The sequence below is a fragment of the Bufo bufo genome, chromosome 1 (assembly GCF_905171765.1).
Source record: "Bufo bufo chromosome 1, aBufBuf1.1, whole genome shotgun sequence".
NCBI classification, from domain to species: domain Eukaryota; kingdom Metazoa; phylum Chordata; class Amphibia; order Anura; family Bufonidae; genus Bufo; species Bufo bufo.
In genome coordinates, this window is record NC_053389.1 from 619,820,323 (window position 1) to 619,841,546 (window position 21,224).

The 21,224-nt window shown below is 46.8% G+C and overlaps 1 protein-coding gene across 3 annotated transcripts in view; it reads left to right on the forward strand.

Annotated features, from left to right (window-relative positions):
• The first annotated feature begins 2,024 nt into the window (after window positions 1-2,024).
• Window positions 2,025-21,224, forward strand: part of CSNK1G1 (casein kinase 1 gamma 1) — a 79,017-nt gene continuing 59,817 nt past the window's right edge. Inside the window, exon 1 of one of the 3 annotated variants that reach the window (XM_040413767.1) lies at window positions 2,025-2,379. The gene's annotated coding sequence lies outside the window, so the exon portion shown is untranslated. The remainder of the gene's footprint in view (window positions 2,380-21,224) is intronic. The other 2 variants (XM_040413768.1, XM_040413769.1) reach the window with 2 other exon arrangements.

Genomic DNA, 21,224 nt, shown 5'->3' on the forward strand with positions numbered 1-21,224 from the left:
CACCACAGCAGCACACAAACAGTTCCCAAACTGCACAGTTTAAAAAATACTGACACCCTTGGTCTGAAAGTCAATAATCCTGCCTTTTACCCATGACAGCAACAAAGGATATGAGTGCAGAGAGCCTATCACACACCTTATATACCCACCAATCCAGCTCACCACACATCACTTCCTTCATACTTCTGACGTTGAATGTAGGAAATGATCCTAATAATGTGACTCCACTGTGTATAAAATCATTCATTGTTCTGGGTAGTCCTACCCTGCGGCCTCTCCTCTCCTGCTCAGCCCACGGTAAGGGTCCATTCACACGTCCGCAAATGGGTCAGCATCCGTTCCGCAATATCGGGAACGGGTGCGGACCCATTCATTCTCAATGGGGCAGGAATGGATGCGGAGAGCACACTATGTGCTATCCGCATTTCCGGAGCGCGGCCCCGAACTTCCAGCCTTCAGCCCCGAACTTCCCGGCCGTGGCTCCGCAAAAAAATAGAACATGTCCTATTCTTGCCCGCAATTGCGGACAAGAATAGGCAGTTCTATGGGGGGGTTCCGGTTGGGTGTATTACGGATTCGCAATACACTACGGACGTGTGAATGGACCCTACGGGTATGTTCACACAGCAAAATACACTTTGAAAAAATTCTACATGTATTTGCCACAGAATCGGTGGCAGAAATAGGAGGCTGTTCACAAATTTTTAGGTTAAAAGCTGCAGATCTGACTGTGGATTGACACCATTCAGTGTCCCAAGAGGTGACATGTTGCTTTTTTTCCTGAATTATAGTTTTATGAACTGCGCATGGAAAAAAATCAACGTCATGTAAACTATGCTGCAGGTTTCTCAAATGGGAAGCAGATTGTGCAAATTATTTACTATGGCAGAAACAAATGTACAACGTGCCTGAGCAGGGGTGGACTGGCCATAGACTCTACAGGGAAAGTTCTGGTGGGCCGATGCCCCATGGGTCTGACTGAGTCAGGTATATAAAAATCTGATGCCGCCAGTGTTAAATAATGTCAGGTAAGTATGTACCAGACCAGCACCTGCAGGTGCCCTCCTGAATTCAACTATGTGTCCTCAGAGGTCATCATGGTGGTCTGGACTGAACGGAGAAACGATGGAAAGATAATATCTACATAAGAGGGGCAGCTTCGGGGCAGTATGTTGTGTTGAACTGTGGTATTTGGTTCTGCTGGGGCAGTATATTGTGCTGCACTGTGGTAGCTGGTTCTGCTGGGGTAGCATTTGGTGCTGTGTTGTGGCATTTCGTTTTGCTTGGACTATATTTTGTTTAACACTACGGTATTGCTGGGCCCGTCTACCTGTGTTGGATTTCCCTACAACATGGGGCCACTTTTAGTTTTTTCCAGGGCCACTTTAATTAATCATTCCGCCCCTGTGGCTGAGAGTGGTATTTGCAATCAAAGATAAAATTTAAATATTACTGCTGAAGAAAACACATGGTTCCACTGAATACAACTTGAATCACTGTAGAAATAAATTGCCATAACATTCATGATTTTATAAATGTGGTTGATTGGATGAGCAGAAGTGAGCAAAAGATGTCACTTTCTTGTTAGGCTATTGTACTTGTCTATCACGAACACTAGGTGGCACTATACTTCTAAAGCAACCATTTGTTTCCGCATAGCAACTAGAGAAGCGGTCGCTATGGCAAGGAAATCACCTATTCGTGGTTCCAACGGAAATACGCAATGCGGCTGTCCTGCCATCTTTAGTACTGGCAACCCATCTAGCGGCTAACACAAAGCTAACATCCAATGCTCTGATGGCAGCTATGACGTCTGTCATGGGCTGCAAATATGGAAAGTCACCTGTAAGTCTTTTTCCGGTAGTCAATACCCTTACACAGCATGCGTAATACGATGGAACCCCAGACGCCCCCTAGCGGTGTTATCCTGAGCGCACCATATGACGTCACGTCGTCTTCCCCATGCGGTTCACGCCCCTTTCCTTGTTGTGCGGTGAAGGTAGGCGGAGCTGTTAGGGGAGTTTCCGGTTCGGCCCCGTTGTGTGTGAGGAAAGGATACCGGGATGCCGGGGCGGAGCGACTAACCGGAAACAACGGAGTTTGGGCTTTTTTTTTTTTTTTTTTTAGGCACCTGTCTAGTGTGGGACTGCTGGGAGCGTGAATGGTTTGTTGGACCGTTGGCTGCTGTAGGATGTTGTAGCCCGGGCATCCGCCACCGCCCTGTATGCTGGAAGCTGACAGACCCAGGAAGTGCGGGCCGAGCGCCGGTCCTCCCCTATGAGATCTGCACCGGAGCCTGCAGCCGTCTGGACGTAGGTGGCGCGCGGAGCCATTGTCCCTGTGAGCCTGCCCATCCCAGTGACACCCGCAGGACACAAGGTGACCACCCTGCGCCATTGTCTTCCTCGGGCCCTGCTCTCATGTACTGGCGTACATTGCAGGGGTGGACCGGTTTCTGGGGTTTGCTATACAGAAGCACCGGACTGGGGTGTGGATTTGGGGGATGCAGAGGTAGCAGTTGGTCCAGCACTATAAAGGCAGGTTGTAGGTGGGGGCCCTGGTACAGGGCTTGCATTGGGGCTTGGCAGCATCTCTTTATGGGTCAGGATGATTGGCTATATGGGAGGTTTATCAAAACTTGTGTAAAGGCAAACTGGCGTAGGCTACTTTCACACGAGCGTCAATATTTTCCGGTATTGAGATCCGTCATAGGGTCTCAATACCGGAAAAATAACGATTCCGTTTTGTCCCCGTTCATTGTCAATGGGGACTGAACTGAACAGAACGGAATGCTCCAAAATACGTTCCGTTTGGTTGCGTTCCCATACTGGAGAGCAAACCGCAGCATGCTGCCGTTTTCTTTCCGTCTTGGGATACGGAGCAAGACGGATCCGTCATGACCCACAATGCAAGTCAATGGGGACAGATCCGTTTTCTCTGCCACAATAGAAAACGGATCCGTCCTCCATTAACTTTCAGTGGAATTCATGATGGATCCGTCTTGGCTATGTTAAAGATAATACAACCGGATCTCTTCTGAACGGAAGCAGACGGTTGTATTATCAGTAACTGAATCGTTGTTGCTAAACCCTGCGGATCCAGCAAAAACTCTAGTGTGAAAGTAGCCCAAGTTGCTCAGATTTCACTGTTCATTTTTCAGAGCTCCTTTGCAAAATGAAAGGTGGAATCTGATTGGTTGCTATGGGCAACTAAGCCAGTTCTACTTTACACCAGTTTTGATAAATCTCCCCCCCCCCCCCCCCCCCCCCCCATGTGTCATGTCCCTGGGCTGTTTCATGGAATGGGTGACATCAGCAGTGTGGCACTAAGGACCTTTTGACCACTCTGTGCACCATGTACATGACATCCGGTTATTGCCACGGAATTGTGTGGAGCAGGCTATGCTTCCATGGAGTGTAGTCTTTCAGTTTGCATTCTGGCTTCCTAGGCTGTGTAGTTGATCTGTATGTGTGGTCAGACCCACCAGTCCCTTGTCTCGGCCCACCTTCTGCCTCTACAGAACAAGGGCTTCCTAAGCTCTGCAGGGGCCTTCTTACCCCATTAATGGCTTGGGTCCCTGGAGGATCTTACTGTCACCTTGGCTGCCAGTCTTATCTTGTGTATGGACTTATTTTTTTCTATTACACTAACCCTCTGGTTCAAGAAAAACAATTAGATATTACCTGGGGAACAAGCGGGAGACTTACCTGGAGCCGTCCTTTTCATCTTTTTAGCTGCAGATCTGCCAATTCCTGGGCTGCTCTTCTTCCATCCAAGATGGCCGGAGCGCTTCTCGGGCTACATGCGGCCCTTGCGTTGGCCAGCCCTGCTTACATGAACGGTGCTGGTCATTCCCAGACCAGGGATGGACAGGTAGGAAGTGTCTTGGGATACCAATGCACCATATAGCCTGAGAAGCAGTGTGACCATCTTGGATGGAAGAAGAGGAGCCCAAAAATGAATGGATCTGCATCTCCTAGGATGAAATGTAGAGCACGGGGTAAGTGTTCTGCTCATTTCCCAGTTGATAAGACATTTTTTCTCTGAACCAGTGGGTCACTTTAATGTGTTTGCTCGTACTAAACATATCGGTGCAGGGAACGGCTTGTCTGGATTAGCCCTAAGGGCTAGTTCAGATGTGATTCTAAGCTGTCTTGAGCTGCAGCATGCTTACACAGTGATCTTGAAAGGACGTGATAGGAGCTCATACTTTGGACTAGGCATAAAGCATCGGGTTCATGGACCCCCGCTGTCATCCAAGTTAATGTGTCTGCCAGAAGTAGTATAGTCAGAATGTCGTCCTTCTGTGTCTTGGGGATATTATTTTCTAACCATTTAAAGAAAATCTGGTACCATGATCAACCCTACGAAGCCAGGCCTACTGTCTGGCAGGGCTCATCATGACTACAATGAGCCCTTTTCTCTGCAGTGTTTAGTTATATGGTCAGAGCACCACTCCTCCTTTAGATGGACAGGCCCAGCACCCTCACCACTCCGATGCCTGGTCTTGAAATCTCGTGCATGTGCTGGCGCAGTGATCTCTTGCGGTCGTCCCCACTGCACATACACAGATGGTACTGCCACCAGCTCATGTGTGATATTCAGGACCAGGCATTGGAGCAGTGGCAACAAGAAGAGAAGCCTTGCTCCAAGTGGCTAGGCCAGCCCCTCGTTGCTCCGAGCACCTCATTTACATATAACAAAAATTAGAATTTCTCTGCGTTAATAATGCGGATTACAGAGAGAAATGGCTCATTTTAGTCACCATGATCAACCCTAAGGGCTCATGCACACAAACACGTGCCAGCCAGGCCTATATTGCGGCCCACAAACAGCAGGTCTGCAATATACAGGCACCAGCCATTTGTGCACTGCCTCACAGATGTGGACCCATTCCGCACCTCAAAAAAATAGAATGAATGGGTCTGCATCCGTCTGCGGCAGCCACAGGGAGGGTGCCCGTGCATTGGGGAGTGCAATTTGCGGTCCTCTAGTATTTATTACCTCGGTGTTCTGTAATGTAGTGGTTTAGATCATGACCACTTTTAACTTTGTTTTCTTCTTGATACACCAGTTTTTGCAAACAAATGGTATTCTTTATAATGGAAAACTGTAAGGCTTTTCACATTACACTATATACTTTCAATATCCTTAAGATCTGTAAGCACCATATTATAGGTCCATTAAAATCCAGATTTGTAGTAGGGTATGTGTGCCTTTTAGGCTGCTTTCACATGCCTGTAATGTCTATCACAGCCATAACACAGACGTCCTTGGGGTTGCGTCCACATGAAAATGGCGCTACCCTTTTCTCTGATCACTGTAAATTTAATTAAATTGATTTCCTGTCAATTAATGTTATGGGGCATTGCTTGTGTATTCTGATCGGTGGGTGCATGACATCTGTCAAGTGTGCAGGACTGGGCTGCAGTTGCCTGTACTTTGAATGGATGAAAACATTGCTGTTAGAGATGAGCGATTTTCATATTTTGAAATTAGTTCACGCTTCGTTTGGTGATAAAAGGTGAATTGCGTTATGGATTCCGTTACTACAGACCATAGCGCAATTCTATGACAGAATGCCTTTAGAAGCATTCCGTTATTCATTCCGTCATAATAGAAGTCTATGGGCTGCATAACGGATCCGTCCCGTTTCCGTTATGCAGGAGAGGACTATTATGACGGAATGAATAAAGGAATGCCTCTAAAGGCATTCTGTCATAGAATTGCGTTATGGTCCGTGGTAACGGAATCCATAACGCAATTCACCTTTTACCACCAAACGATGCGTGAACGAATTTCATAACATGAAATTCGCTCATCTCTAATTGCTGTGGGGGAGCGACTGCGGCACTTAGCTAATTCTGCGACCCCCTTCATTCTGAGAGTCATGGAGATCCATCTGCCGGGAAATGCCATCAATCAATGTTGTGGGAAGACCCGTTTAAAGGGAATCCGTCACTATGTGAAACCATCTTGCATACCAGATGCATGCTTGTCAATACATTCTAACGGTGTTGGTCATATTTCCATTGTTGGCCCCAATGTGGAAAAATTAGGCTTCTTATTTTATTCTAATTAGCCTCTTGGTGCAAAGAGGGTGGTGCCATTGCACTTGGAGCTCCGCTTCATTTCCTTCACGCCCCCTCCACTTTGCTGGCAGGGCTAGGCAGTGAAGTCGTACTAATGCCTGGCCCTGAAGTCTCCCATCTCGCGATTGCTCATTACAGCCATTGCTGGCTGATGGATTCTGTACTACGTCTGTGCAAAACAGTGAAGCGAGCTAGCAATGGCGAGACCTCCGGACCAGGTATGAGAACATCTTCACTGCCTGTGACCCTGTCAAAATGTTGGGGGCGTGGCCAGGAATGAAAAGAAGCTGAGCTTTGTTCCCCAAGATGCAATGGTACCGCCCTTGTTGCTCCCAGGGCTAATTAGCATACAATAAAAAGCCTATTTTCTCCACAATGGAAATGGGACCAACACCATTAGAATGTATTGACAAGCATACTGGAGAGGGTGGAAATTCAGCCCAGGCCTGTTTTACACTGATTTTTTTTTTTTTTTTTTTTTTGACTATTTCAGTTGACTTGAACAAGAATGAAGAAATGATTTGGGTGAGGTAGTTTGTGTGAAGCTGATGCCCGATGTGTGGTGAGGAGTTGTCAGCGCGCCGCTCCGTGCTGTAGGTGTGAGAACAGTGTCAATGTCAGACGTCAGCAGTCTTGCATGAGTTAAGATTGTAGTTCATTTTGGAACAAGAGAAGGTGACTCACAAAGGGGGCCTTTCTGCTTCCTCCTGTCTGTGCCCACACCCATGTGCTTCATGTAAAATAACCCCATTAACCCATTACATCTAAGATGACATGTTGTTTTTATGCTTTGGTCTATCAGGACTTGTATGTCGTCTTTAAACAGTGGAAAATCCAGAGTGGAAACCTCAGGTCTGGTAGGAGCTTGTAGGAAATTACTGCCTCATTACGTTTGGCAGCAGTAATTGCCTCAGATGTTTGTATGCCACAAATATGATATAGATATTTCTGCTCTATTATCTGAAAATATTAGGTTAGCGTTACTGCTGGGCAGATTGGTAACCTGGCTCCGGTCCTGCACTGATGGGGTACGTCCACGTGGGAAAGAAAGTTCAGCAGAGAAGTCCGTTGCGGCTCTGTGGTAATAGCGGCATGGCTTACATGAGTTTATTTTTTGCTGTGGATTTCACCCCTTTCAGATTGAAAGGGCTGTTAAGCTCTGCCTCTGCCACCAGATGTAATGCAGCTATCCTATAAGTGAAGTTTTGACTGTTTAAACAGGCCTTGAGACATGACTTGGATATTAAATAAGCCAGCACCCCATCTGCAGACAGCTGTTTTAGGGTGATTGCCCCTCATCAGTGCAGAGGCCTAGGCTTGCCTTCTTCCCAGAATTCCAGAGGAGCATTGGCCTCTAAGCCTTCTGATGCCGAATAAGGCGCTCTCCATATGGAGATATAGTACCACCAGATTCATAGAGCGAAATCTGTGGAGATGATCTGCATCATAAATTGAGACGCTGCAGATTTGAAATCCGCAACGTGGGTCAATTTATACGGCTATTTTGTTTGCGCAGCATGTGGTTGAGATTTCTCAATCTACTTTGGCAGATTTGCTGCACTAATATGAGTGATGGTAAATCCGCCATCTGTACAGGTCTCTTCATGACTGTGTAATCTACAGTCGCCAAGTCCAGGGGTCGCCTGTCCCTATCTGCCCCATAAATGTTAAATGAAGCACCAGGACGCGTGCTGGATTGGTGCTCCATCCAAAGTCCTCCTCGCTGCGGTTCTATAGAGAGGTAGAATTTGGGACTCGAGCCCTGTAGTGATTTGTGGAGTTCTGTGGATGGGGTTGGACCACCCCTTTAATGCTACTTTATGGGATGTGACTACTTCTGGGAAGTAAGGTAGGTAGTATCGCCTCATCACATGACTGCTTCCTGCCCAGATTACTACCATGGTGGCATCATCCATTTGGAGGAAAGCCATGTACTAATGCTTCTGGGTATTTGCAGAGCACGCCCAGATATCTGCTGGGAGGGGGCATACACTCTTATGATATTGAATGTCGCTGATCGAAACTGTATTGAACCGTGCAGCCTTGCCAAAAATGGTGGCTGTCCTGCTCGGCTCAGGACTTCTTCAGAAGTGGTTAAAAAAACCTGGCGTGACGTTGACTCGTGGATACACAGAAACTATAGTGACTTCATATTGGCTAACTGGACTGTAGGCAAATGGTTATGTATCCGTGTAATGTTTGCACATGCTTATGTGTAGGAAACAGGTGTCATGGGCACAGGGCTGAACACCGGGAAGTGGTGGGGAATGTTGTACACCTCCACGCCGTTCTTCTGCCTAGTTTTATTTTAGGCACTCTTATGCCGCTGGGCTGGCATTCTGAGAATGGAACAGGTGCTCCGTGGGCACCATGTGCTTAGTATCGGTTGGCAGCAGTATGGTAATGTACTCTCAGTTGGTTGCTTCATACCTGTCAGGAGTGCTGCGTCTTATCTTAGATTCTTACGTCTTAGGGCAGGCACTATGAACGTCTGGTAATCTCAGATTATAACCGTACTTTCACTGACTCAGTGCCCTGGGTGTTTGCATCTACATTCAGACGAATGTATGTGGTTTGCGGTCCGCAAATTGCAGATCTGCAAAACACGGATACCGGCCATGTGCATTCCGCATTTTGCAAAACGCTCAGGGCCAGCGCTATGTAAAAAATGCTTATTCTTGTCCTTGATTGCGGACAAGAAGAGGACATGCTCCTATATTTTTTGCGGGGCCACGGAACTACGGATGCGGACAGCACACGGTGTGCTGTCCGCATCTTTTGTGGCCCCATTGAAATGAATGGCTCCGCACACGTTCCGCAAAATTGCGTAACAAATGCGGACCCAGTCATGCGGTCGTGTAATCAGTTTATGACATTACTTTGAGAGTCAGGGTGCCTTCCTGAAAATCAGTTCTATTCATTTGAATGGGGCAGTAGCACACGGATTTCTGCAAGCCCCATCAAGGTGAATGGAACTGATTTTTGGTTGCGGAATTTTCTGCCACGTGTGAAGGCACCCTTAGGGTATGACCATGTGGCACAATCAAGTAACGCAGCCTTCGAATCGCCCAAATCTGCCTCTAATTAAGCTGAGACCACACTGTTCAATGGGTTTGTATTGAAGATGCCGCGCACATTACAGACCCACTAAATAGTGCTGTTTATTTAGAGGCAGCATGACCACAAAACAACCCCGCTCTGTGGTCATACCCTTAGTCCGCAGAACACAGATACTGGCCGTGTGCGTTTTGCGAAACAGAACGTCCGGCCCATAATAGAGCAGTCCGGAATGCGGTCAAGAGGGAATGTTGTATATTTTTGTGGGGCCACGGATTGGACATATGGATGTGGAGAGCACATGAGTGCTGTCTGCATCTTTTGTGGCCCCGTTGAAGTAAATGGGTCTGCATACGACCCGAAAAAAATGCAGATCGGATGCGGACAAAAAAAGTTTGTGTGCATGAGCCCTTAGGGACATTGGTTTGTCCAAAAACTCTGCAGCCACAGTAACTCTTCTAAAATAGCATAATCAATCATACTACTTTTCTCCCCTACCACCTCCAGCGCTGAGCTGTGGTCCACCCCGCCGGTGTTCCTGAAGGTGACATCCTGTACACACCACGTCACCACTGCATCCAGTCACTGGCCTCAGTAGTCATGTCCTGGTTGGCTGCACGGTGACCTGGTGCTCATAGGATATCTCCGCTGCAGTCAGGGGGATGACTTCAGGACTGAAGTGTGACGCTGGAAGTAACAGGGGAGAAAAGGGCTGAGTGACCGTGTTTTTTTACGCCATTTACTGTTGCTCTTTTTAATAAAAAAAAATGTAGAAAGCGCGGTCCTATTGGTTGTCTTTTGTGGCGTCTCTGAAAATATTCCCATTTACAGCTTGAACATGCTGACAATTAACAGAAGTAAATTCAGATGTGATAACCAGTATGTGCTTCCTCCTTCTGTTCTTATTTACATTAAACTGATGCCAGTGGGGGTGAACTATCTAAACTGGTGTGAAGGAAAACTGGCTTAGTTACCCCTAGCAACCGGTCAGATAACACTTTTCATTTTCCGAAGGAGCTCTGACAAATCAAAGGTGGAATCTGGTTGCTAGGGGCAACTAAGCCAATTTTCCTTTGCACCAGTTTTGATAAATCTTCCCCAATGTGTGGCCTTGAAATGATATGCAGATCATAACCTATGCTTAAAGGGGTTGTGTCCCTTCAGCAAGTGGCATTGATCATGTAGAGAAAGGCACTTCCTAATGTACTATGATTGTCCATATTGCCTCCTTTGCTGGTTGGATGAATTTTTCTATTACATTATTCACTGCTCGAGCAGTGTATAATGTGCTGGAAGAATGAATCCAGCCAGCCAAGGAAGCAATATGTACAATCACAATACATTAGTAATTGTTTTGCATTAACTTTCTCCACATGATAAATGCCATTTGCTGGAGTGAGACAACCCTTTAGGCTCCATTCACACGTCTGCAAATGGGTCCGCAGTGTGCTGTCAGCATCCGCATTTGCGGAGCGCGGCCCCGATCTTCAGGTCCGCAGCTCCGCAAAAGATGGAACATGTCCTATTCTTGTCCGCAGCTTGCGGTCAAGAATAGGCATTTCTATAGGGGTGCCGGGCGGGAGTGTTGCGGATCCGCAATTTGCGGGTCCGCAACACACCACTGACGTGTGAATGGAGCCTTAATGTTAACATGAGGGCAGATTCTACATATCTTGAGCTGTGCTGCAGTTTTTATGTGGCCCGGGGTTTTGCCTCACGGTTTTTAAGTCCCCGCCTAAAATGTACAGGCACTTCATTCTTGGCACTGTACCCTCACAATGGAGCTAAACCTATAGCGGATCCGTGATGAAATCTGCTGCGTATCTGACGGCAGAAACCGCTGCGGGTTCTCACGCAGACCCACTGTAGGTTTAGCTAAACCGCGAGCATACTCCCGCTGTGCCTTTGTGAGGGGTCCGTGCGGTGTGGTCTTGAAAATGGAGTGGCAAAAACCCTCGGCCACGTGAACTGTGGTGCCTCCTATTGAAAACAGTGGGAGGCGATTTCAGCGCATATTCAGTCCAGTTTTCAGCGTCAAATCTGCGCCCAAAATCAGTCTTCTGAACATTCCATAATAAGCGGGCGGCAAAGTGGAATGTGGTTAGTTACATTTAATAAGGTAACTGGATTCATCACAAGCGCATTCGTATTCCGGTCGGAGGGGGTGTAAGGAGGCGACAGCAGGCAACGTGCGGCGTTTGGTTAACTTGGCTGCTATTACGGCAGCGCAGACAAAACTGGCAAAAGTTTGGAGCATTGATTGGGGAAAAGACTCATTTGTCTAGTCATCTTCAGTCAGCGGAAACCAAGCATGATGTCACTTCTGCAAATAGTTTGGGTATAAAACCAACACTTTTGGCCACGGAGAAATGTCAGTAATGTTGCCGGCTGTGAACCGGTTAGTCAGCTGTCATGTAATATTAATGCGGGCCGGCCAGGGGCTAGCGAGTTAAAAGTGCTTGTATTGATTGTGCCTTGCACACACACGCGGCCTTTTCTCCTCCGCTTTGCTTTCTGCAGGGTGGGGGTGCTTTGTTCCAGGCGGAGAGCTCCTGCTGAGATTTCTGCTCTCGTCACAATGTTCCTCCTCTCCTGAATTCATGTGGGGAAGATAATTGCTTGACACCCACTCATGGAGGCCTTGCCTTGATTTCCTCTATGCAGTGATGAACATGGGGAGGTAATATCGCTTGTCTTCCAGTGTTGTGGACCCCCCACATGTACCTGTTATTCTGCATCCTGCTGGTTTGCTGTACACTGCTTAGACTACTTTCACATTCACGTTTTTGCTTTCCGTTAGTGAGATCCGTTCAGGGCTCTCACAAGCGGTCCAAAATGGATCAGTTTTGCCCTAATGCATTCTGAATGGAAAAGGATCCGCTCAGAATGTATCAGTTCAGTCTCTTTTCCGCTCTGGAGGCGGACACCAAAACACTGCTTGCAGCGATTAGTTGTCCGTCTGACGAAACGGAGCCAAACGGGTCCGTAAGTCAATGGGGACGGATCCGTTTTCTCTGACACAATATAAAACGGATCCGTCCTCGCTATGTTACAGATAATACAAACGGATCCGTTCTGAACGAATGCAGACGGTTGTATTATCTGAACGGATCCGTCCGTGACGGATCCGCACCAAACAAAGTGACATCTGTTTTCTGTCACATGACCTGGGTGGAAATGGATACAGGCAGCCTGCACATCCTCAAAGCACTGGCCAATGTGGTGTATGAAAGTACTGCTGACAAGGCTTTGGACGTTTGGGGTGTTTTTTTTTTTTTCTAAACTCTCTCCCAATATTGATAGAGCCTAACGCCTCCTGTGCTTTATAGCTTCTTTTTCTCATTTTCTTTCCTTTGTTTTAAAAAAAATAAAATGTAAGGCCAAAAGCTACGTGACCTGGGATTTAACCCCTTAAGGACCGGGCCATTTTTCACCTTAAGGACCAGACTGATTTTTGCAAATCTGACATATCACCTTAGTCCACTTAATCGCGCTGTCGGCATCTCCTTCTGTCTCCTTTTTTGCTGATTGTAGGAACAGGACCTGTGGTGACGTCACTCCGGTCGTCACATGGTCCATCACATGATCTTTTACCATGGTGATGGATCATGTGATAGACCATGTGATGACCGGAGTGACGTCACCACAGGTCCTGTTCCTACAATCAGCAAAGAAGGAGACCGAAGGAGATGTCGGCAGCACGATCAACTGGACTAAGGTGAGTTAAATTTTTTTTTTTTTTTTTTTACCCCTCCAGCGCTATTTTACTATGCATTCTGTATTCAGAATGCTATTATTTTCCCTTATAACCATGTTATAAGGGAAAATAATACAGTCTACAGAACACCGATCCCAAGCCCGAACTTCTGTGAAGAAGTTCGGGTTTGGGTACCAAACATGCGCGATTTTTCTCACGAGAGTGCAAAACGCATTACAATGTTTTGCACTCGCGCGGAAAAATTGCGCGTGTTCCGCAACGCACCCGCACCTTTTCCCGCGACGCCCGTGTGTAAGAGGCCATTAGGTGTTCCACAAGAATTCATGGAAAATGGAGATGAAATTTCAGAATTTCACATTTTTGGCAGATTTTCCATTTAAATCTTTTTTTTTTTTTTCCGTTACGAAAGCAAAGGTTAACAGCCAGACAAAACTCAATATTTATTGCCCTGATTCTGTAGTTTACAGAAACACCCCATATGTGGTCAAAAACTGCGGTATGGCCACACAGCAGGGCGCAGAAGGAAAGGAACACCATATGGTTTTTGGAGGGCAGATTTCACTGGGATAATTTGAACTTGCCATGTCACATTTGAAGCCCCCCTGATGCACCCCTAGAGTAGGAACTACAAAAAAGTGACCCCATTTTGTAAACTACAGGATAAGCTGGCAGTTTTATTGGTACTATTTTAGTGTACAGATGATTTTTGGTTGCTCTTTATGACACTTTTTGTGAAGCAAGGTAACAAAAAAATTGCTGTTTTGCCATTGTTTTTATTTTTTGTTATTTACAACGTTCATCTGGCAGGTTAGATCATGAGCTATTTTTATAGAGCAGGTTGTTACGGACGTGACAATACCAAATATGACTACATTTTTTGGTTGTTTGTTTCAGTTTTACATAATAAAGCATTTTTGAAAAAAATGAATTTTTAGGGTCTCCATATTCTGAAAGCCATAGGGTTTTTTTTTTATATCAATTTTTTGGGCGAATGTCTTTTATGTAGGGGCTCTTTTTTTCAGTATGGGATGACGGTTTGATTTGTACAATTTTGGGGTGCGTATGACTTTTTGATCGCTTGCTATTACACTTTTTGTGATGTAAGGTGACAAAATGGCTTTTTTTACTTTTTTTTTTTTTTTTTTTTTATATACAGTGTTAACCTGAGGGGTTAGATCATGTGGTATTTTTATAGAGCAGGTTCTTACGGACGTGGCGATATCTAATATGTATACTTGTTTTTTTGTTTTGTTTTACTTTTAAGGGTACTTTCACACTTGCGGCAGGACGGATCCGACATGCTATTCACCATGTCGGATCCGTCCTGCGGCTATTTCACCGGGCCGCCGCTCCGTCCCCATTGACTATAATTGGGGAGGAGCTCCGGCGCAGCACAGCGGTGCACGGCGAAAGGCTGCCGGACTAAAATTACTGCATGTCAGGTTTTTTAGTCCTACGGCTTTCGCCCTGCTGCGCCGGAGCTCTGCCCCCGTCCCCATTATAGTCAACGGGGACGGAGCGGCGGCCCGGGGGCACGGCGAAATAGCCGCAGGACGGATCCGACATGGTGAACAGCATGTCGGATCCGTCCTGCCGCAAGTGTGAAACTAGCCTAACACAATAAAAGCATTTTTGAAACAAAACAAATTATGTTTTAGTGTCTCCATAGTCTGAGAGCCATAGTTTTTTTTTATTTTTTGGGCGATTGTCCTATGTAGAGGCTCATTTTTTGCGGGATGAGGTGATGGTTATATTGGTACTATTTTTGGGGGCATACGCCTTTTTGATCGCTTGGTATTGCACTTTTAGTGGTGTAAGGTAACAAAAATGTGCAGTTTTTCTTCTTTCTTTTTTTCTGTTTTTTTTTTTATTATAAAATCAGGGGAAAGGGGCTTTTTTTATTTTTTTTATTTTATTTATTTTTTAACTTTATTTCTGTCCCACTCTGGGACTTCAACTTTTGGGGGTCTGATCCCCTCTGCAATGCATTACAATACATCTGTATTGTACTGCATTGCCTGTTCGTGTACTACACGGAGTAATACACAAACAGGTTGCATAGGAGACCCAGCCTGAGGCTGGATCTCCTCTGCACCCTTAGAAGGCAGGTCCTGATGCCGTGCAGGGCTGCCTTGCCACGTATCGAGTCCACGCCACAGCAGCGCGGGGACTCAATGCGCTGCTTTACTCGCCGCGAACCACTTCTATGTCGCGTCAGCGCGGACCACGGCATATAAAGGGTTAATCCGCCGGCATCGCTGTTTACAGTGATGCCGGTGGATACAGCAGGGGCCCGGCTACCAGGGACTGCCGGACCCCTGCAGTGATCGGGCGTGCACCGCTCCAGTGCCCGCCCAATCATCCCGCCGTGCATGTACGGCGGAATGTATTCTGGCAATGCATCCCCCACAGAACATGCACGGTGTTCTGCGTTAAGGGGTTAAAATCAACCCAGTGATAGCACATTTTTATAATCAAGTTGTTGAACTAAGTTTGTAGCCTTTGTGGTTATGAGGTCGACAAACAAGTCCCGTTACTTTAGGCCACATGCCCGCAACCGTATGGTCTTTGCGGTCCGCAAAATACGGATACCAGCTGTGTGAATGCCGCAAGATCTTTGTAGAAGTGCCTGTTCTAGTCTGCAGTGCGCAGAAGATTAGGACAGGTTCTACAGTATGATTCGCGGTATGGACACAAATGGCGCACTGTCCACATTATTTGCGGTCCCATAGAAATGAATAGGTCCACATGCGATCCTGAGAAAATATGGACCGAAAATACAGTTGTGTGCAGGAGGCTCTAGCTCAAGCTTACAGCAATATGGCTTCCACCGCTGCCCCCCACACAGGAGATGAGGAAACTGCAGGCTACTGTACTCTGCCACCAGTGAGTGAGTGCCCCCTTTACCCCATAGGATTTTTTGAATTTATCACATTTTAAGAACTTTGATCACTTTTTTTTTTTGCATTTGTCCGCAACCTTTGTCTAAGGCCTCATGCACACGACCGTTCCGTTTTTGCGGTCTGCAAAACACGGAAGCCGCCCGTGTGCCTTCTGCAATTTGTGGAATGGAACAGGCGGCTTATTGTAGAAATGCCTATTCTTGTCCGCAAAACGGACAAGAATAAGACATGTTATATATTTTTTTGCATACCACGGAACGGAGCAACGGATGCGGATAGCACACGGAGTGCTGTCCGCATCTTTTGCGGCTCCATTGAAGTTAATGGGTCTGCACCCGAGACGCAAAAACTGCGGCTCAGATGCGGACCAGAACAACGGTCATGTGCATGAGGCCTAATACTGAGCAGTGTAGTGGAGAAGCGTGTGTCTGCGTGGCGATGTCCAGCCTCCTTAATGCAGTAATCACTCATCTGTCCTTCTAGGCTGTTCAATAATATATGGGCTGATCCCTGGATGAGCTCCTTTATACTGGAGGAAGGGTATGTTTGCTGCAGTCGTCTCGCCTTGATGCTTAATCCCAGGCTATGACTTGTATATACCCTGCCCTGATACTTTACAGAACTGGTTAACATTTCCCTTCGAAAAATGAACATTGTACAATTTCATGTCTTATTTCTTGTAGTTCGTCATCTTGCTGTGTTGTTGAATCTGTAAAAAAATGGTTGGTGTTTCATCCATGAATAGTCCATGTGTGATCCATGCATCCGTTTTTTGCCCTCCATGTGTCATCCATATTCCACATGCACTGGTGGTCTTCATGGAACCATAGACTTCAGTTGATGGATTTGATCCACATCACGGACCAAAGTAGTGCATGTCTTTTTTTTATATTTTCCAGAAAATACAAGTATATGTGAATTAACATATTCAAATCAATGGATACGTGTGCTGCCCACGTCCTGACTTGCGGACGTGTGTGAATAAGCCCTTAGTCGACCGTCCTGTGTTAGCCTGTTGTGGGTTTTTGTGTACGTTTCTGGAAAATTCTGTGTCCTGGCTCAAACAGCAGTGTGGTCATCTCTGGAGCTTAATCCTGAGATATTGCTTCTTCTTTGGCTTCATATTGACGTGTAGTTCCGCTTTTGAACCTTGTGTTAAACTTCTCCCTTAAGTTTAGCGATACAGACGGCATGCAGATTTTTTATGCTGTCCTCCCCACTTGGGAGTGCCGTGGCGGCGCACGGTCTGGGACCTTGACCCCAGCAAATTTACTAAGGCTACTTTCACACTCGCGTTTGGTGTGGATCCGTCATGGATCTGCACAGACGGATCCGCTCAGATAATACAACCGTCTGCATCCGTTCAGAACGGATCCCTTTGTATTATCTTTAACATAGCCAAGACTGATCCGTCTTGAACACCATTGAAAGTCAATGGAGGACGGATCCATCCTCTATTTTGCCAGATTATGTCAGTGAAAACTGATCCGTCCCCGTTGACTTGCATTGTGCGCCAGGACGGATCCGTTTGGCTCAGTTTCAACAGACAGACAGCAAAACGCTGCAAGCAGGGTTGTGGTGTCCGCCTCCAAAGCAGAATGGAGATGGAACGGAGGCAAACTGAGGCATTCTGGGAGGATCCTTTTCCATTCAGAATGTATTGGGGCAAAACTGATCCGTTTTGGACCGCTTGTGAGAGCCCTGAACCGATCTCACAAACGAAAAGCCAAAACGAGCGTGTGAAAGTAGCCTCGCTACAGGCATAAAAGTCGGGTTGACGTATTTTTATTTTTAACTCCAGGTGCACGGACTGTTGAGGATGCGCTTCATTTATGATGATGCCTGCACCTCTACATAAATTAGGCACATCCTTGGGCAGCGCAGGCAGAATCTAAGACCAGTATAAGCTGGTATAAAACCGCCGAGCTTTGATTAATGCCCCCCTTTCATTAAGGCCTCATGCACGTGACCGTTGTTTGGGTCCGCATCTGAGCCGCTGTTTTGACGGCTCGGATGCGGACCCATTCACTTCAATGGGGCCGCAAAAGTTGCGGACAGCACTCCGTGTGCTGTCCGCATCCATGGCTCCGTTCCTCGGCCCCGCTAAAAAAAATATAACCTGTCCTATTCTTGTCCGCAAAGCGCGGACAAGAATAGGCATTTATATTGCCGGCGCCTGTTCCGTTCCGCGGTTTGTGGACCACAAAAAACGTCACGATCGTGTGCATGAGGCCTAAAGGTCAAGAGCTTTAACCAGAATTTAGTCACATTTGGATTGTTAAATCTCCCCAATGTTTTCTCCTTTCCTATTCTCTTGTTACTCAAAAACAGCATCATATTTACTTCCCATTTGTGCCATAAATTAGCGCCACCTTGCCGGTCAGTGGTGCGTTATGGCATAGCCAGTATTTAAACACAGAAATGTGATTTAGGCCCTATGCACAAGACCGTATGGCCTCTAAAAAGGATAAACATGTCCTATAGGACATTCCTTCAGGAACAAAAAACCCCATGGTTTGTGGACCACAAAACACACACGCTCGTAGGCATGAGGCCTTAGACGCGGTATTTAGTAACCGGCTCATTTATCAAACTGGTGTAAAGTAGAACTGGTTTAGTTGCCCATAGCAACCAATCAGTTTCCACCTTTGATTTTTCAAAGGAGCTGGAACATGATTGGTTGCTAGACAAGTGTCATTTTAGCCTTTTACCTGTGACCTTAATGGCAGTGAGGTTGATTCATTTACCCATATTTTTCGAAAAGGAGGCCTAAGGCTAGGTCTACACGGCGACATTTGTCGAGCTACAATTTTTATAATGGTAGTCTATGGTGTCGCACTGCGACATGGGACCTGCTACGACTGCGACGCGACAGTCGCAAAAAACCCATTCGAAATGGATTTTTCTTTGACTGTTGCGTCGCAGTGTGTTGCAGTGTGACACCATAGACCAGTGCTTCTCAATTATTTTCTGTCATGCCCCCCCTAGGAAGAAGAAAACATTTCGAGCCCCCCGCGCGACTGTAAATAGTATCATTTGTCTATAAAATTGTTATAAGTACACCTCTGCATAACACTGTATCCTTATTAACGTATAAGAATAAAAAAAGAAAGAAATGTGGATCGGACACTTATTGGGGGGGGGGGGGAATCTGTGGAGGACGGACACTTATGGGGGGGATCTGTGGAGGACGGACACTTATGGGGGGGATCTGTGGATGACGGACACTTATGGGGGGGATCTGTGGATGACGGACACTTATGGGGGGGATCTGTGGATGACGGACACTTATGGGGGGGATCTGTGGATGACGGACACTTATGGGGGGGATCTGTGGATGACGGACACTTATGGGGGGGATCTGTGGATGACGGACACTTATGGGGGGGATCTGTGGCTGGCACTGTTATATATGTGCCATCCACAGACCCCCCCAGCCCATAACTGTGCCATCCACAGATTCCGTGTGCCCGCCGCCGCCGTTTAAAGTTATTAAACATGCCCCCCTCACTCCTAATAGTACCGTATATACGAATTTCTTCTGTATAATGCCGGCAGGCGGGCCGGGCGGCCAGCGCGTCCCTCAGTGACGTCACTTGTCTGCGCCGCCTGCTTCATTCATAAAGCAGGCGGCGCAGGCACGTGACATCACTGAGGGACGCGCCGGCCGCCCGGCCTGCCTGCCGGCATTATACAGAAGAAATTCGCACACCCCAAAGGCCGGCCCTGAACGAGCCCCCCTTTACGGAGCCTGGCGCCCCCCCTGGTGGGCGCGCCCCACTATTTGAGAAGCACTGCCATAGACTAACATTATAAAAATTGTCACGTGACATTGGTGCGACAAATGTTGCAGTGTAGTTGTGTCCGATCTGTTGTGCGACTTATTGTCGCCGTGTAGACCTAGCCTAAATCTTTTGACGCCTTATTTGTGGGTTGAAAGAATGTAATTGGTTTTAAAGTAACTGTCCATTCATGAGCTTAGTTAGAAGTAAGGCAGTACCTGTCGGTGATGCTTTACCTGCTGTTTATTATCATTGGTTATGCTGCTTTTTAACTTGGCTCTATTAGGCCAGATGGGTGATCTGATTCAGTGTAGCTACAGGAGTCTGAGACTCTCCCCCCCGCCTCATCATTGGTTCAGTCTGCTCCACTCTGCCTGTTCAGATTGGCTGCTGTGTAGAAGCACAAGCCCACCGCAGGCTCACCAGGATTCTCTGCATTTTGAACTGCCACATATATACTATGATTATGTATTTATTTTTGCTCTGTTCACCCTCGAGTCGTAGCTTCCATTGTTACCAATGCCGCTCTGTAGTGACCTGAGGGTTCCTGGCTGGCATCGAGGAGGAGACTTCATCTTGTCGGGTCAGCAGTGAATGTAGGTGCAGTGTTGAGAAGCAGATCAAGGAAGCAGATAGCTCTGGGAAAGCACCACCCAGGTTAATAAGTGCTTTGATGTGCGCAGCCGGCAGGGGAAGGCACATGCCTTATTTATAGCCGCACAAAGGGAGAGGCGGAGATGTACGAAAGTGAAATCCACTTCTTCTGTTAACCTTTGGGATTGAAAGCCACAAAATGGCTGTTTCTGAATCCGTGTTTGTGCTATTTGCTTGTTCAAAAGTGGCCATAAATTATTGCAGATGTCACTTGTTTTGTACTTGGCTTACGTGAGGGGTTTTCAGTTACTTGGATATTGATGACCCATACGCTGGACCTCGATAAGGGTGGGATCACGTTTTAAGCCTCCGTTTGATGTATATGTTGGGAGGGGGGGGGGGGGGGAAGGATTAAAAAAAACACAGCGCTCCACGTTCTTGTATCTTGCCCAGTCCAGTTAAAAAAACAAACAAACATATACAGTTATACACACTTTTTTTTTTTTATGATGGAACTCTATGGTGAACTGATGCCACTGTATGGCATTAGTCTGAGGCATCCATCTAACATATATGTTTTTAGTTTACGTAAAACGGATGGGGAAAAACCATGAACCTAGCCTAACAGATCGTCTGGAGGCAGACAGCGCCATACTGTGTGCAGTGGCTGTGCTGAGGTACTGCAGCTTAGCTCCTGTTAATGTGAGAGGGAGCCAGAAACTACTCGTATACGAAGCCTTCTCCTTTCGTCCCGTACACTGTATGTTTCTGGTGGTGATGCCGGGTGTTGGACCCCAACCATATGATATTGATGCCCTATCCTGACGAAGGGTTATCAGTATCAGTCTGTACAACCTTTTTCGGGAATGCTGTGTATTATGCCATTATGATTTATTGTAGCTCTGACTCATCATTACTGTAACTCGCTGCTAATCTGTTTTATCTCCCCAAACCCTCCCGTCTCCAGTCAGTCCTGAATGTAGCAGCCAGGCTCCTCTTCTGTCCAACCACTGTACCGATGCCTCCACCTGGTGACTGTCCATGCACTGGTTACCCATTCTTTATAGAATACAACTTA